Below are 17,957 nucleotides of genomic sequence, written 5' to 3' on the forward strand. Positions count from 1 at the left end.
CTTTCTTGGACTAATCTAACACTTTAATTAAAATAAATTCAAGAATCTGGTTGCCTCTGAGTTTCAGGAATAGCAAGGTTGTAACCCTAGAGCAATAACAGCTCAGAATCATTCAGAGATTGCTTTGTATGTATCAGGTGCTGCCCTAAACACCTTTTTTTTTCTCCCTTTGGTATGAGAATTGAAATAAGGGCCTTCACACTGAGCTCCATCCCCAGCCCTTTCTTGTTTTTTACTTTGATATAGGATTTTCCTAAGTCATTAAGTCTCTTAGGCTGAGCTTGAATTTGGGACCCTCCTGCCTCAGCCTCCCAGAATGTGTAAGCATTTTATACTGTTTCCTCTTACACTTTATGATATGTGTAACATCACCTAACTAGAAAGAAAAGAAGCCTGAGGTATAGAGCAGTTTCAGGTGATGAGTGGAAGACCGGCGCTCTCTCTCCAAATACACATTTCCAGCCAAGGTGCTGTACTTCCTACCGAGATCTGGGCATTAGTGGCCTTATGTTTTATTATAAGGAAAGAAAACAAACAAAAACAAGCCTTTCTTTAGTAGAGAAGACAGAGAAGCCTTTCCTGATTGGTGTGAGCAAGGGGTTCTCGTGGGTGATCCCAGAGGCACATTCTCCTTAGAACTGCAATCATTCAGCAGCTATTCTGAACCAGAGCTAGGAGAGCTCCACAGTTATTCTTAAATTGCACTTTTCTGATTGCTACCTTTTGATTTTTTTAAAATTTAAAAATATCAAGAAACATACAAAGAAGTAAAAATCACTTTACACCCCAGAACTTGAAAGAATTCTGTAGAAAAGGAATGAAAGCCAGTCACTGTGACACCACACATGTGTCCCACCCCTACCTCCACCCCAGAAACCCTAGAGAGTTGCAGTACAAACAATGTGGGAGTTTCCATTCTTCTTCTAGTCAGATGGAGCCATGTGTGTAAATGCCCGGCAGGAGGGTACTCGAAGACACTAAGAATGTGCAGATCCTCACACTGCATGGGCAGTGGCCATGGGCCCATGTCGAGCTGTCACAGAGAATCAGAGAACAAAGAGTGCAGGCCAGGTGTGACTGAGCCTCAGAACAAGAGGAGAGGGCATGGCTTTTCCAACCAACACAGGAGACACAGTTGCTCTGGGCTGGGAAAACAGCAGAAAAGTGAGGGAAGAACTAAGGAGTTACGTACTGGCTTCAGGAAAGAACCCTGAGTCTGTCTTCTCCCCACTCTGCACTGTCTCTCTAGGGCTGCATTAGTCTGTGCATAAGTGAATGCATCTCTAAGAACCAGAAATGCAAGAACAAACTAAACTTAAATATAGTAAAAGGAAATAAATAAAGATCAGAGCAGAAACATATGAAATAGACTAAGAAGATACAAAGATAAATGAAATAAAAAGTTGCATCTGTGAAAAGATAAACAAAATCAACAAACAGACTAAGAAGGCAAGGCTTAAGACAAAGACAAAGCTTAGACAAAGACTAAGAAAAAAACCCAGACAAAACCCAAATAAAATGAGACAAGAAAAGGAGACATTCCAACTGATACCGCAGAAATACAAAAGACAATATTCACTACTATGAGCAATTATATGCTAACAAATTGGGAAACCTAGAAGAAATGGATAAATTCCCAAGCACACTTAACATAACAAGATCGAGTCCAGAAGAAATAGAAAATCTAAACAGTCCAGTAACAAGTAAAGAGATTTCAGTTGTGATAAAGTCTCCCTTCAAAGAAAACCTTCACAACAGGGGAAAGAAGGGGAAAGGAAAGGAACATAAAAAGAACTGAGATGAGTTATGTACATGTATCTACTCTACATAATGAATATAGTCATTGTGTACTACAAACATGTGCTAATAAAAATAAAAATTAAAAAAAGAAAACAGATGGCTTCACCACTCAATTCTACTGAACTTAAAAAGGAAGTAATTTTATTTTTGGTAATGGTGACTTTTTCCAAACTATTTCAAAAAGTTAAAAATGAAGAGAGAGAGAGAGAGAGAGAGAGCCTTCCAAGCTCATACTGCAGCTAGTATTACCCTGATACAGAAACCAGACACAGACACAACAAAAAAAGAAAACTATAGGCCAATATTGCTAATGAATATAGATGCAAAACTCTTCAACAAAATAGCAAATGGAATACAACAACACATCAAAAAGAGTATACATTGTAATCAAATGACATTTACAGAGATGCAAGTATAGTTCAATCTCTGCAAATCAATCAACACGATACATGACATCAACAGAATGAAGGACAAAAGCCATATGGTTATATCCATAAACAGAGAAAAAGCATTTCATAAAATTCACTATGATAGAAACTTCATGAGGCAGATGTGATGGCACAAGCCTGTAATCCCAGTACTTGGGTGGCTGAGGTAGGAGGATCACCATGAATTTGAAGTAAGTCTGGGTTACATAGCGAGTTCGAGGCCAGCCTGAACTACATGGCAAGATATTGTCTCAAAAAAAAATCAACAAACCAAATAAACCAAAAAACAAAACAAAACAAAAAACTTCATGAAAACCTTTCAACAAATTAGATTTAGAAGGAATGTACCTCAACATAAGGCTATATATGACAAACATACAGTCAATATCACACTGAAAAATTGAAAGTTTTTCTTCTAGGATCTGAACAGGACAAGAATATACACGTTCACCACTTTTATTCAACAGAGTACTGGAAGTTCTAGCAAAAGCAGTTAGGCAATATCAGAAAAATAAAATACACCCAAGTTGGAAAGAAGGAAGTTAAACTGTTCTTGTGTGCAGACAGCATGCTCTAATGTATACGGAAAAAATCTAAACATTCTACGAAAACACTATTAGACATGATGAACAAAATTAGTAAAGCTATAGAAAACAAAATCAACATAAAAACCAGTAGCATGTCTATACACCAATAATTACCTAGTTTAAGAAAAGTTCCACTTATAACTAAAAAATGAAATAAAATACTTAGGAATAAATTTAACCAAGGAGATAAAAAATCTCTACAATGAACTCTATAAAATACTGATGAAAGAAATTGAAGAACACACAAACAAAATGGAAAAACATCCATGTTAAGCTATTAGAAGAATTAATGTTGTTAAATGGCCATACTAGGCAAAGCAATCTACAGATTCAATGCAATCTCTGTAAAAATTCCAGTGCCATTTTTCTCAGAAATAAAAAGTATGTCAACTTTGTATGGAACCACCAAGATCTCAAATAGTTAAAGTAATTTTGAGCAAAATGTATACCACTTGAGATATCACAACACCTGACTTCATATTACAAAGTGATATTAAAGAAAACAACATGGTACTTGCATGAAAACAGACACACAGACCAACAAAACAGAATACAGAACCCAGAATTAAATCTGCATTTTTACAGCCAAATGGTTTTCAACAAAGTTACTAAGTACATAGAAAGGGCAGTTTTTTCAATAGATGGTTCTGGGAAAACTGGATATCTACATAGAAGAATAATGAAACTAGACTCCTATCTCTCGGCAAATATAAAAAAAACTCAAAATGGATCAAAGATATAAATATAAGACCCAAAACTATGAAACTAACAGAAGAAAATATAGGGGAAACACTTTAGGACATTGGTATGGGCAAGAACTTTTTGGATAAGATCTTAACAGCACAAGTGAAAAAACCAAAAATAGACAAATAGGACTGTATTAAACTAAAACACCCTTTTGCACAGAAAAGGGAACAGACTGAAGGGAACATTTACCAAATGGAAGAGTAGATTTGCAAACTATTCATCTGATAAGGGATTAGTATCTAGAACATATAAGGAACTCAAGCTCAATAGCAAAAAAAAAAATCCAATTAAAATGGGCAAATGATCTGTATAGAATTTTCTCTAAAGAAGATATAGAAATGGACAACAGGTGCGTGAAAAATGCCCAACATCACTAATCATGAAGGAAATGCAAATCAAAACTACAATGAGTTATTATCTTGTCCCAGTTAGAAAGGCTATCATCAGACCCCCCCCCCCCCGCCAAAATACTGTTGAGAATATGGAGAAAGAGAAACTATCATATGCTATTAGTGGGAATTAAAATTAGTTTAGCCATTATAAAAAAAGGTATGGAGATTCCTCAAAAAATTAAAAATAAAACTAATATCTAATCCAACAACTCTATAACTGGTGTATATTTAAAAGAATTGAGATCCATATGCTGAAGAGATGTATGTATTCTTGTATTCACTGCAGCCCAGTTCACAATAGCCAAGGAATGAACCTACGTGTCTATTGATGGGTGCAGGATAAGGTATGTACTCACAATGGAATACAGCTTAGACATAAAAAGAGTTAAATCCTGTCATTTTCAGGCAGATAGATGGACACGGAGGGCGTTAAGCGAATAAGGCAGACCCAGAGAGACAAACACTGTGTGTTCTCACTCAGATGTGGAAAAAAGCAAAAAAAGTTGATCTCATAAAAGTAGGGAGTAGAACAGTCAATCAGTGAGTGGGCTGAGTAGGGGAGAAGGAGGGTGGGAGGTCCAGTTAGACAGGAGGAATAAGTTCTAATGTTCTGTAGCACAGCAAGGTGGCTAGGTTAACAATAATTTTTGTACATTTCAATACAGCTAGAAGAGAGAATTTTGTATATCAAGTGGAGCAGATATTTTTCTGACAAGAGAATTCAAGGAGCCATGCCATAAACACTGGTCATGGCTTGCTTTTTCCCATTAATGCCTTTCCTCAGTACACAAGGATCTGATTCTCTTCAAGGACTGCACAGTAATGCATTGGGTACTGGTTCTTATTTAACTATTTCTGTTTTCTATTTCTAGGACTTGATCTCCTTTACTTGAATATAAATGATGGAGTGGTTGTAGTTTCCTACCTCTCCTGCTGGTTGAGAGAGCAGTCAGGACACAGACTGTCCCCTTGCTAGTTATCCAGCCCCCTTGACAGAACCTCCAGCCACATCTCAGGTGGGTTTTCCTCTGCAGCACTCCCTCACCTCAGCAGAACTTGGCGGTTGGAAGCGGGTCCCCTCACATCTGTGTACCCATGGTACCTGCCCACTCACAGACAGCAGTTGGGATGCTGTTCTGTGGTCCAAAACCCCTGCTAGCCAGTCTCCAAACAAGCTGCTCTGCAACTCCATCTCAGTGCCTTCTGTGTTCTTGTGTTCATCGGTGTTGACGCTGTATAGAATCTCTGCACATCCAACTATTTTGTATGCAAGATATATTTTTCTTGTTCTACCAAATCCTCTATGTCTCATATCACAAATTTATTTGGTTTTATTTCCATATAGATGACATTTTACATAGCATATTATATCATATGTAAAATAATCCCACACATGTATGACTGATAGCCACTATTCTGAACTTCCATTGTAAGAGAAAGTGTTTAGATTCCCATCTTTGAGGAATGTATACTGAGGGTAATAATTGATCTCAGGGACTAGATGGCCTTGGCTAGTGAGAGATCACAATAGCCCAATGGGACATAAAAAATTTACTCATGTTTTTGGACTGTCATGTAGACCTTGGATAGTGACATCATATGGTTCTTTGCTGGTCCTAGCAGGGTAATAATGGGCTCTTCTATGCACAGAAGAGCACCTGAGACAAGAAATTAGTGATACAGGATCCCAGTTTCCTACTCTTCACACCAGATTCTAGTTTTGGGTCTGGAGGGTCTGAATTGTTCAAAAGATTATGGTTGTTCATTCAACTACCCCAGTTTAGAGAGACCCTTTCAGTTTACTATAAACCTATTAAGGGACCCCACCTGTGATTTAAATTCTCCCCATTCCTGTCCTGGTGGAGAATGTCAGCCCTCCCTTTCCTTCCTCATTCCCATGACATCTTTCCCAAGTGCTGACAACATTTCCTTCCTGACCCTAAACATGGACCTCTATAAAACCAGTCCCTGGGGCTGAGGATTAGCTCAGAGGCCTGATCTCTGTCTAACTATTCAAAGAGTGGGTTCTATCTGCTCTAAAATCATAGTCCTGGTCTATTAGTAATAAAATCTAGAATTGCTCTTGCTAAAAAGAACTCTGTAAACACCTGGTGGTTCACTCTGAGGCTCTGTGGCTTCATTTCAGTGTCAGTCCTAATGACTGAAAATACAAGATGAACATCCATAACCTGAAAATGCAAAACCCGAGTGGCCCATAGTCTGAAACTTTTTGAGCTCCAACATGATGCCACAGGTGAAAAATTTCTAAGCTAGCACATTATGTGTATGCAGATATACAAAATCCCAAATCTCAAAGAACCTGAGACTTGAAACACTTCCAGTCCTAAGTTTTTCACATAAGGAATGCTCAATTAGTTTTTCTGCAAGTTCACTCTCATTTGGTTATCATAAAAAACCAGGTGTTTTTTTTGACACTTAACTGTGGTCCCTTCCAATTTAGGAAGGAGAAGAGTCTTGTTTTGACTGTGACTGTGGCCCTCATGGGCCTCTGGCAGTTCATCTATGCCTCGCTAATATAACGATTCCAAACTTCACCTCTTTCCCTAAACTCAAGTATGAAATCCCTCTCACCTAAGGACTCATTGATGTCTTTACAAAATACTCATTAAGCACCTACTATGTGCCGGGGACTCTCTTAGATAGTAGGGATTAAAGAAGGAATTAAAAACAAAGGCAAACACACACACACACACACACACACAAACCCTCCCTTAGGAAAATTACTTTCTAGTATGGAAAAACAAAACAAATAAAAGCACAGTAAGACAATGTTACATTTTTTAAGATGAATTTTATTAGTACATTTTAGGTATATAATATAATGACATTCATGATTGGAAATTTGCACCTTTAAATAATGCATCTTGGTTCTTATTTTTTTCCCATCCCCCTGCCCTCCCTTCAACCCCTCCATCCCTCCCCATTTACAAAGATTTTGTTTCCATTTTTCCATTTTCTCATATTAATTCCATTCTCTTTTTTCCTTTCCTCTACCCCTCCCACTTCCCCTTCCCCTTTGCCCCTTTTCTTCCTATTTCACATTATCTATTATACCTTTTAGTCCTTATTTACACTTTCAGTTTCTCACACTAGAGAAACTATTCAGTATTTACACGTGTCTTATTTATTTCACTTAAGAGTATCGCCTCTCTGTGCATCCATTTAGCTATAATTTCTCATTTTTTATGGCTGAGTAGTACTCCATTTTATTAAAGAAAAAACACATTTTCTTTATCCAGAACCTAGTTGATGGGCAATTGGGCTGCTTCCAAGTTTTAGCTATTACAAACTGTGCTGCTATGAACATGGGTACACATATATCACTATGGTATGATTCTTTTAATTCTTTGGGGAAGATACCCAGCAGGGGAATAGCTGGGTCAAAGGGGACTTCCAGTCCTAGTTCTCTGAGGTATCTCCATTATGATTTCTACAGTGGTTGCCCCAGTCGACATACCCACCAGCAGTGGAGCAGTGTTCTTTTTCCCCACAGCCACAACAGCATTTGTTTTTGGTTGATTTCATGATAGCAGCCATTCTTTCTGGGGTGAGGTGGAATCTCAGCATTGTTTTCATTTGCATCTCTTGAATGACCAGTGGTGTTGAACATGTTTTCATATTTATTTGCTAATTCTACTTCTTTGTCTGAGAAATATCTGTTCATTTCAAATGCCCATTTTTTCATTGGGTCTTTAAATTTGGGAATCTGATTTTTTCAAGTTCTTTATAGATTCTAGATAGTAGACCATTGTCTGAGGAAGAGCAGTTGAAAATTTTTTCCCACATTGTGGGTTGTCTCTTAGCTCTGTTGGTGGTTTCTCCTGCTGTGCAGAAGCTTTTTAATAAGAAGAGATCCCACTTGTTGATTGTGCTAGTTCATGGGCAACTGAGGTTTTGTTCATAAAATCTTTTCCTATACCAATGTCTTCAAGAGTTCTACCTAACCTCTGTTCCAGCTGGTTTAGCATTTCTGTTTTAATATTTAGATTTTTAATCTATTTTGAATTTAGTTTAGTGCATGGTGATAGATTTAGATCTAGTTTTTGTTTTTGTTTTTGTTTTGCTTAAATTCTCCCCCCCCCCCCCCATTAAGTTTACTGGTACATTTTAGGTATAAAATACAGTTACATTCATCATTGGGATCTTGTACCTTTACATGAGTATCTTGGTTCTTATTTTTTCCCTTTTCCCTGCCCTCCCTTCACCCCCTCTACCCTTCCCTATTTGTGAAGAATTTGTTTCCATTTTTTTTCTTTTCTCATATTTTTTCTTTTCGCTTCTTTCCTTTCCCCTACCCCTCCCACTTCCCCTACTCCATTAGACCTTTTCTTCCTATTACACAATATCAATTCTACATTTTAAAAATTACAATATCAAGATCTAGAAGACATTACCATAGATTTTACAGAATTTAAAAGGATATAGAAAGCATATTACAAAAATCTTTTTTGAAATAAATTTGACAACTTCTAAGAAGTACCTTGGAAGACTAATTAATGAAACTGACTCTGGAGGAAATTTAAAATTTGAATAGCACCTATTAAAGAAAGTATACTCCTAGCTTGAAAACCTACCTATATGACAACAGCAGGCTCATATACATTTTAACTGATAAATTATATCAAACATTTAAAGCAGAAAGAAAAAGCCATATGATCCTCTCAGTATTTGGAGAAAAAGTATTGGACTAAATTCTACAGCTGTTCATGGTAAAGCTATCAGGAGACTAGAAGTAGAACAAAAGCTTCTCAACAGATAAAAGACATGTACTCCATACTTCCAGGAAAAATGCCTTATATGAATGGAGAAGATACAATGCTTTCTCCTTAAGGTGGGGAACAAAGGCAGATATGCCTACTCTTCATCTGTCCATTAAACTTTCAAACATAGGCCCAAACTAAAATAATCTGGGAATAAAATGACACAATTAGGTTACGATTGGCAAGGTAGAGGTAAAATCTTTATATGAAGATGAAATGATCATCTACAGAGAAACTACTAAGAAATCTTGAACTTATATTTGAATTTAGCAGGATCAGAAAACACAAGGTATATATAAAAATTCAGGTCTATGTATACTTGCTATAAATGAAGAATTGGATATTGAAATTTAAAAGTTATGTAGGAGTACAAAGGACCTAGAAAAGTAAAAAGAAAAAGAAAACAGTGTTGGAAGACATTTAGTACTTAATTTTAAGGCTTCCTCTAAAGCTACAGTAATCAAGGCAGTCTTGGTGTAAGGAAAGACATATAGATTGTTGGAATAAAACAGAAAATTTAGACATAGAACCACACATATATGGTCCACTGAGTTTCAAAAGATTATTTAACATTAACATTTTATAGAACATAAACTCAATTCAAGAACAGAGGGAAAGATAGTGTTTTCAGCAGATGGCACTAGAACACCTGGTATCCGTATATAAGAAATGAACCTCAATCCTTTATTTCCATACATAAAATAACTTGAAAGGATCTATGAACCTAAATATGAAAGACTAAAACTATAAAACTTTAAGAAGAAATTATAAGGGAAAATATTTATGGATTTAGGGTAGGCAAGAATTTCCTAGGATATAAAAAACATGATGTATAAAAGAAAAAAGTTGATAAATGAGGTTCCATCAAATTTAGAACTTTAAATGACATCATTAAGAAAATGAAAAGTAGTCCTTAAACAGACCATATTTATGATGCATATAACCTATGACCAGAATATATAAAGAACTCTTACAGCTCATTAATAGACAACTCAATTAAAAAGTAGACACAAGAAGGTGATAAATAGACAGTGCAGCACAAGGAAAGGTGTGCAAGACCAGAATCAGAAAAATACTAATCAGTACAATAACAAGATTGAATTATACACTCATTAGGGAGATGAAGTTCATGACTTTTTCTTTTTGTTGGATTCTCCCTGTTTACATTTAATTTCTTGTGATCCTCATTGTCTATTCCTAGGACATTATCTAAAATTTTTTGGAGTGCTGGTTTGGTATTCATGAAGTTCCTATGGTGCTCTTTGTCATAAAAGTATCTTATTTCTCCATTAATTTTGAAAAATAGTTTTTCAGGACGCATCAATCTGGGTTGGAGGCTGTTTTCCTTTAGGGTTCCTTTAAGTCACTCCAAGATTTTCTTGCCTTGGTGTTTGTGTTGAGACACCTGCTGTGATTCTGATGGGCTTTCTTTTGTATGTGATTTGTTTCTTTTCTCTAACTGCTTGTAGAACTTTGTTCTTCTCTTGGGTTTCTGGAATCTTAACAATTATATGCCTATATGTAGATTTTTTTTTTATCAAGACTAGTTGGAGTCCTATATGCCTCGCTTATCTGTATGTCAAGTTCTTTTCCCCTGCTTGGGAAGTTTTCTGCCATCACTTCTGTGAACAGTTTTTTTTATGTCATCTGCACTCTCTCCTGTTTCTTCATTGACTCAGATCAGTCTTATGTTATTCTTCTTTGCATCGTCTAGCAGCTGCTGGATTGATTTCTCATGGTCCCTTACAATTTTGAAGCAATTTTTCTTTTCCTGGTCACTAAATGCAATCTTATCTTCTTTTTTTTTTTGTCACATAAGGAAGCATTTATTTGGGGTTTAACCTGAAGTCATACAGATAACATTTGTATAACCACACTGAGTCATAACACATAGCAAAGGACAAAATAAAAACAAAGAAAACTAATTGGCAGCTATATATAGTTGGACACAGTTGTGTCTTGTACACTAGAAAGTCTTTTACAAAATAATCATTAGAGCAACAGAAGACCAATCTTCAATGTGGTCCTGCAAGATTTCTTTAGCATCTCCTGTTTTCTCCAATGTCTTCCTCTTTAGTATGGCTGGTAATTATTTTGGTGATTGCCACCCCCTCGAGATGCCTTGCTGTAAGTGCTCTGTTGACCACTGTAGTCTGTATATCCCTGTCCATATCCATAGTTCCCATAGTTATACCCAGTATAATCATATCTGCCATAGCCACTATAGATTTGGTCACCACCATAGCACTATTATAATTTCTATATCCTTGATCATAATAGTTATTAAATCCTTGGTTCCAGTTTTGGCCCTGACCTCCACCTTGACCCCTAGTATCACCTCGCCCACCAGCTGCAGCACCTCTTCCTCCTTTTTGTTGTTGCTGTTGCTGCTGATATACCTCTTTGGGTTGTGCAACTTTGATTTCACACTTTCCAGAACCAATTTGATGGTATCTACTTTCTAACAATTTCTTGACTGGCTTTTCATCTGTGTATGTGATAAAACAAAATCCTCTCCTTTCATTTATTTTTGTATCCATGGCAAGTTCAATATGTTCAATCTCGCCAAAGGCTCCGAAATATTCTTTAATTTGTTCTTCAGAAGTATCTGGGCTCAATCCACCCATAAAAACCTTTTTAGGGAGTTCTTTCCCTTTTAAAGATTTGGCCCTCTTGGGGTCTATCAATTTCCTACCCAGTTTATGTTCTTTTAGCTCCAAAACCTTATCAACGCTAGCAGCATTTTTGAAAAGCACAAATCCAAACCCTCTTGATCTTCCAGTGACTGGGTCTGCTTTAATTGTGCAGTCTACCACTTCCCCAAATAGAAACAAATATTCTGTCAGGTCTTTCTTGCTTGTATACCACCTCAAGCCTCCAATAAACATTTTACTGTCATCCTGCCAGTTCTTGCTCGTGTTGATCTTGGACCCCTTGGCGAACTCCTCTATATTGCTGTACTCGTTCACATCCTCCATGGTGGTGGAACAATTGGCAGGGGCCATGGGGGTGCTGGCAGTGGCAGAGCATTGTATGCAGCTAGATTTAAAATGGTGGCAGAAGAGGCAATCTTATCTTCTGTATCTGAAATCTGTCCTCACATTGGCTCATTCTGCTGTGTAGACTTTCAATGGAGTTTTTAATCTCCTGGAAATCTGTTTGTATCTGTTTTATGGATTCCATTTGTTTCCTATGTTGAGATTCCATTGTGTTCCTCAGCTCCTCTATTTTTTTTTTGTCTGTGTCCTCTCTAGATTCATTAATCATGTCTTGCACTATGGGCACAATCTCTGCTCTTATCAGAGAAATTATTTCTCATTTCATTTTTTCCAGATCCTCTTTTGTTGCCAGTTCAGGGAGTCCAGGTGGTTGAGTATCAACATGTTCCATCTCATTTCCCTTTGAGGTTGCTGTAGGTGATCTGGAAGTCTGGTTTTGAGACTTATTTACGTGTCTTCTCATTTCAACCAGGGAGAGGTGGTTCTGTTGGTGACTGCGTGGCTCACCTCCTCTGGGCTGGGAGCAGTGGAACCTAGGTCTAATTTTAATCTTTGGCAAGTTGAAACCCAATTTTTCCAGCACCATTTATTAAAGAGACTATCTTTCCTCTAGTGAGGGTGTTTGGCTCCTTTGTCAAAGATGAGGTGGCTGAGTGTGTCTGGAGTTGTTTCTGCATCTTCTAATCTGTTCCACTGGTCCTCAGATCTGTTTCTTTGCCAGGACCATGGTGTTTTATCACAGTAACTTTGTAGTATAGTTTCAAGTTGGGGGTTGTGATACCCTCTGCCATGTCTCTGTTGCTTTTGCTCTTCTGGGTCTCTTCTTGTTCCAAATGAATTTTTGGATTGTTTTTTCAAGGTCTGTGGAGTATGCTGCTGGGATTTCAATTGGGATTGCCCTGAATCTATATAGCAGTTTTGGAAGTATGGCCATTTTCACTATGTTGATTCTTCCTATCCAGGAGCAAGGGATGTCTTTCCATTTTCTGATATTGTCTGCAATCTCTCTTTTCAGAGTGCTATAGTTTTCAGAGAAGAGGTCTTTGATTTGTTTTGTTAGGTTGATTCCTACATATTTCAGTTTTTTGGATGCTATTATGGAAAGAATTGTTTGCCCTATTTCTCTCTCAGTGAGTCTGTTGTTCGTGTAGAGGAAAGTTATTGATTTTTGTGTGTTGACCTTGTATCCAGCTACTTACTGAATTTGGTTATTAAGTTTAGAAGACTTTTGGTGTAGTTCTTGAGGTCTTCTATATAGAGTACATGTCATCTGCAAATAATGACAATTTGACTTCTTCATTTCCTATGCCTTTTATTTCTTTCTCTCTCTCTTCTTTTTTTTTTCTTTTTGGTACCAGGGATCGAACTCAGGTCCTTGTGCTTGCACAGCAGGCAGCAAAGCCACTGAGCTAAATCCCCGTCCCAATATTTCTTTCTCTTGTCTAATTGCTGTGGCTAATGATTCCAAGACTATATTGAACAGGAGTAGTGACAGTGGACATGCTTGTCTAGTTCCTGATTTTAGTGTTAAGGATTTCGGTTTTTGACTCTTTAGTATGAGATTGGCTGTTGGTTTTTCATAGATGGCTTTTATCAGATTGAGGTAGAGACCATCTATTCCAATTTTTTGTAGGATTTTAATCATAAATGGGTGTTGGCTTTTGGCGAATGCTTTTTCTGCATCTATTGAGGTGATCATATGTTTTTTTTGGGGGGGTACCGGGGATCAAACTCAGGACCTTGCACTTGCAAGGCAGGCACCAGAACTACTGAGCTAAATCCCCAGCCCAATCATATAGTCTTTGTCCTTGGCTCTATTGATATAGTGTATTACATTGATTGATTTGCATATGTTGAACCATCCTTGCATGCCTGGGATGAATCCCACTTGGTCAGGGTGTATGATCTTCTTGACAATCTTCTGCATTCTATTTGCCAGTATTTTGTTAAGGATTTTTGCATCTAAGTTCATTAGTGAGACTGGCCTATAGTTCTCCTTTTCGGTTGGGTCTTTCTCTGCTTTGGGGTGAAGGTGATGCTTGCTTCCAGGAATAAATTTGGGAGTATTGCTTCCCTTTCAATTTCATTGAAGAGTATAAACAGTAGTGGCAGTAGTTCCTCTATAAATGTCTCGTAGAATTCAGCAGTGAAGCCATTAGGACCCAGGCTTTTCTTAGTAGGTAAGTTTTTACTTACACTTTCAATTTCATTGATTGATAATGGGTTGTTTAGAATTTTTAGGTCTTCTTCATTCAACTTTGGTAATTCATATGTATCTAGGAATCTGTCAATTTCTTCTGTGTTTTCCATTTTATTGGCATGTAGGTTCTCAAAGTAGGTATTGATGATCCTCTGGATTTCTTCTGGGTCCATTGTAATTTCATCCTTTTCATTCCTAATTACATTGATTTGGGCCTTTTCTTTCCTTTTTTCTGATAAGGTTGGCTAAGGGTTTGTCAATTTTGCTGATTCTTTCGAAGAACTAACTCTTGGCTTCATTGATTTTTTGTATTGTTCTCTTAGTCTCCATTGCATTGATTTCTGCTCTGATCTTTATAATTTCCTCCTTGTATGAGCTTTGGGTTTGTCCTGCTCTTCTTTGCTAGAAGCTTGAGGTTCAGCATCAGGTTGTTTAACTGGGCTCACTCAGTTTTTCTAATATAAGTATTCATTGCTATCAATTTCCCTTGTAAGACTGCTTTCATTGTGTCCCATAGATTCTAATATGTCTTGTCATTGTCATTTAATTGAATGAACTGTCTGATTTCTTCTTTAATTTCCTGTGACCCATTAGGTATTCAGAATTGTGTTGTTCAATTTCCATGTGTTTATGAAATTCTTGTGGTTTCTTTTGCTATTGATCTCCAATTTCATCACACTATGGTCTGACAATATACAGGTGATAACTTCAATTCCATTGTACTTACTTAAACATGTTCTATGCATGAGTATGTGGTCTATTTTGGAGAGTGACCCATGTGCAGCTGAAAAGAATGTGTATTCTGATTTTGTGGTGTGGACCACTCTGTAAACATGTTAAGTTCATTTGTTCAAAAGTTTGATTGAGTTCTAGTATATCGTTGCTTATTTTTTGTCTAGTTGATCTATCTATTTGTGACAGTGGGGTATTGAGTGGGGTATTGGGTATTGAGTCGGGTATTGGGTATTGAGGTTCCCCCCTATAATTGTAGTAGTGCATATATGACTTTTCATATCCATTAGTATTTGTTTTATATAGTTGGACGCACTAGTGTTTGGTGCATATATGTTTATGATTGTCATCTTTTCCTCTTGGATTGTTCCCTATACAAGGATGTAGTATCCTCCTTTGTCTCTCTTAATCATTGTTGGTTTGAAATCCACTTGATCTGCAAAGTGGATAGCTACTCCTGCTTTTTCTCAGGTTCCTGTTGCATGGAGTACTGTTTTCTACCCTTTAACTTTCAGTCTATGAGTTTCTTTTTAATTAAGTGTGTTTCTTGTATGCAGCATATTGTTGGATCTTGCTTCTTGACCCATTCTGCCAGTCCATTTCTTTTGACTGTTGAATTGAGACCATCAACATTGATGGTTATAACTTATACATATTGACTTATCCTTGTCATGACTTTTTCTTTTTGTTGGATTCTCCCCCTTTGCATTTAATTTCTTGTCATGCCTGATGGATTCATTCTGCTATGCTTCCTGGGGTTGTGATGCTTGTTGTCTTTTCCTAGGATATTGTCTAAAATTTTTGGAGTGCTGGTTTGGTATTCATGAAGTTCCTAAGGTGCTCTTTGTCATGAAAGTATCTTATTTCTCCATCAATTTTGAAAGATAGTTTTGCAGGGTTCATCAATCTGGGTTGGAGACTGTTTTCCTTTAGGGCTTGAAATACCTCACTCCAAGCTCTTCTTGCCTTGAGGATTTGCACTGAGAAGTCTGCTGTGACTCTGAAGGTCTTTCCTTTGCATGTGATTTGTTTCTTTTCTCTAATTGCTTGTACAATTTTGTTCTTCTGTTGGGTTTCTGGAATCTTAACTACTATATGCCTATGTGTAGATTTTTTTTCTTTTTGATCAAGGCTAATTGGAGTCCTATATGCCTCACTTATCTGTATGTCAAGTTCTTTTCCCCTCCTTGGGAAGTTTTCTGCCATCACTTCTGTGAACAGTTTTTAATGTCATCTGCACTCTCTCCTGTTTCTTCATTGACTCAGATCAGTCTTATGTTACTCTTCTTTGCATTGTCTAGTAGCTGCTGGATTGCTTTCTTGTGGTCTCTTACTATTTTAGAGAAATTTTTCTTTTCCTGGTCACTAATTGCAATCTTATTCTATATGTGAAATTCTGTCCTCACATTGGTTCATTCTGCTGTGTAAACTTTCTTTTTTTCCCTGAATAAGTTTATTCATACATTTTAGATATAAAATACAGTTACAGTCATCTTTGGGATCTTGTATCTTTACATGGTGCATCTTGGTTCTTATTTTTTCCCCCTTCCCCTGCCCTCCCTTCACCCCTCCACCCTTCTCTATTTGCAAAGACTTTGTTTCCTATTTTTTCTCATATTTTTTCTTTTCCTTTTTTTCCTTTCCCCTACCCTTCTCACTTCCCCTAGTCCTTTAGACCTTTTTTATTCCTATTTCACAATATCAATTATACACTTTAAATTACAATATCAAAATTTAGAGCACATTACCTCATATTTTGCAGAATTTAAAATGATATAGAAAACATATTACAAAAATCCTTTTTGAAATAAATTTGACAACTTCTAAGAAGTACCTTGGAAGACAAATTAATGGAACTAACTGTGGAGGAAATGTAAAATTTTCATAGCATCTATTAAAGAAAGTATATTTCTAGCTTGAAAACCTACCCATATAACAACAACAGGCTCATATACATTTTAACTGATGAATTATATCAAACATTTAAAGCAGAAAAAAGAAACAACACGTCTCCCCTCATTTCAGGAAATTAACATTGTGGTAATACTGAAACTGGATAAAGGTAATAGAAGAAAAATGTATGAACATAGATAAAAATTTGTTTAACAAAACAAACTGTTAGAAGTTAGATCTGGCAGGATGTAGAAAGTGGTTTTATTATAGGGATGGCAGTGTTGGTTCAGCATTGGAAGATCTACCCCCATAAGTCATCACTTTAACAGAGGAAAGGAAAAAGTCATATGATTTTGTCAGTAGTTACAGAAAAAGTATTGGACTAAATTCTACAACTGTTCGTGGTAAAAGCTATCAGGAGACTAGAAGTTGAACAGAACCTTCTCAATGGATAAGACATGTACTCCACACTTCAGCAAAAAGTGCCTTATATGAATGGAAAATATACAATGCTTTCTCCCTAAGGTGGGGAACAAGGGCAGATATGCCTACTCTTCATCTGTTCATTAAACTTTGAAACATGGGCCCAAATCAAAATAGTCTGGCAATAAAAAGAAACCATTAGCATACGATTGGCAAGGTATAAGTAAAATATTAGTATGTAGATATAATGATCATCTACAGAGAAAATACTAAGAAATCTCTAGGAGCCCCTAGAACTTGTATATGAATTTAGCAGGATTAGAAAACACAAAGTATATATAAAAATTCAGGTCTATGTATACTTGCTATAAATGAGGAATCAGATATTGAAATTTAAAAGTTATGTAGGAGTACAAAGGACCTAGAAAAGTTAAAAGAAAAAAATAATGTTGGAAGACATTTATTATCTAATTATTTTTTTGGTATCAGGTATCACACTCAGGACCTTGTGCTTGTGAGGCAGATGGTGGAAACACTGAGCTAAATCCCTGGCCCTTATTACCTAATTTTAAGTCTTCCTCTAAAGCTAGAGTAATCAAGGCAGTGTTGGCATAAGGAAAGACATACAGATCTGCTGTGTAAACTTTCAATGGAGTTTTTAATCTCCTGGAAATCTGTTTCCATCTGTTTTATGGATTCCATTTGTTTCCTATGTTGGGATTCCATCATGTTCCTCAGCTCCTCTATTTTTTTATCTGTGTCCTCTCTAGACTTATTAATCATGTCTTGCACTATGGGCAAAATCTCTGCTGTTATCTGAGAAATTACTTCTGATTTCATTTTTTCCAGATCCTCTTTTGTTGCAAGTTCAGGGAGTCGAGGTGGTTCAGTAGCAGATTGTTCCATCTCGTTTCCTTTTAGGGTTCCTTTAGGTGATCTGGGAGTCTGGTTTTGAGACTTGTTTATGTATCTTCT

The 17,957-nt window shown here is 36.7% G+C and overlaps 1 pseudogene; it reads right to left on the reverse strand.

The window, feature by feature from the left end:
* Window positions 1–6,462: 6,462 nt before the first annotated feature.
* On the reverse strand, window positions 6,463–16,513 carry LOC147825033 (heterogeneous nuclear ribonucleoprotein D-like pseudogene; annotated as a pseudogene).
* Between the last annotated feature and the right edge of the window lie 1,444 nt (window positions 16,514–17,957).

This window comes from Heterocephalus glaber, unplaced genomic scaffold (genome assembly GCF_053883595.1).
Source record: "Heterocephalus glaber isolate CG9 unplaced genomic scaffold, H.glaber_assembly_v1.0 deba00001523, whole genome shotgun sequence".
NCBI lineage: Eukaryota > Metazoa > Chordata > Mammalia > Rodentia > Bathyergidae > Heterocephalus > Heterocephalus glaber.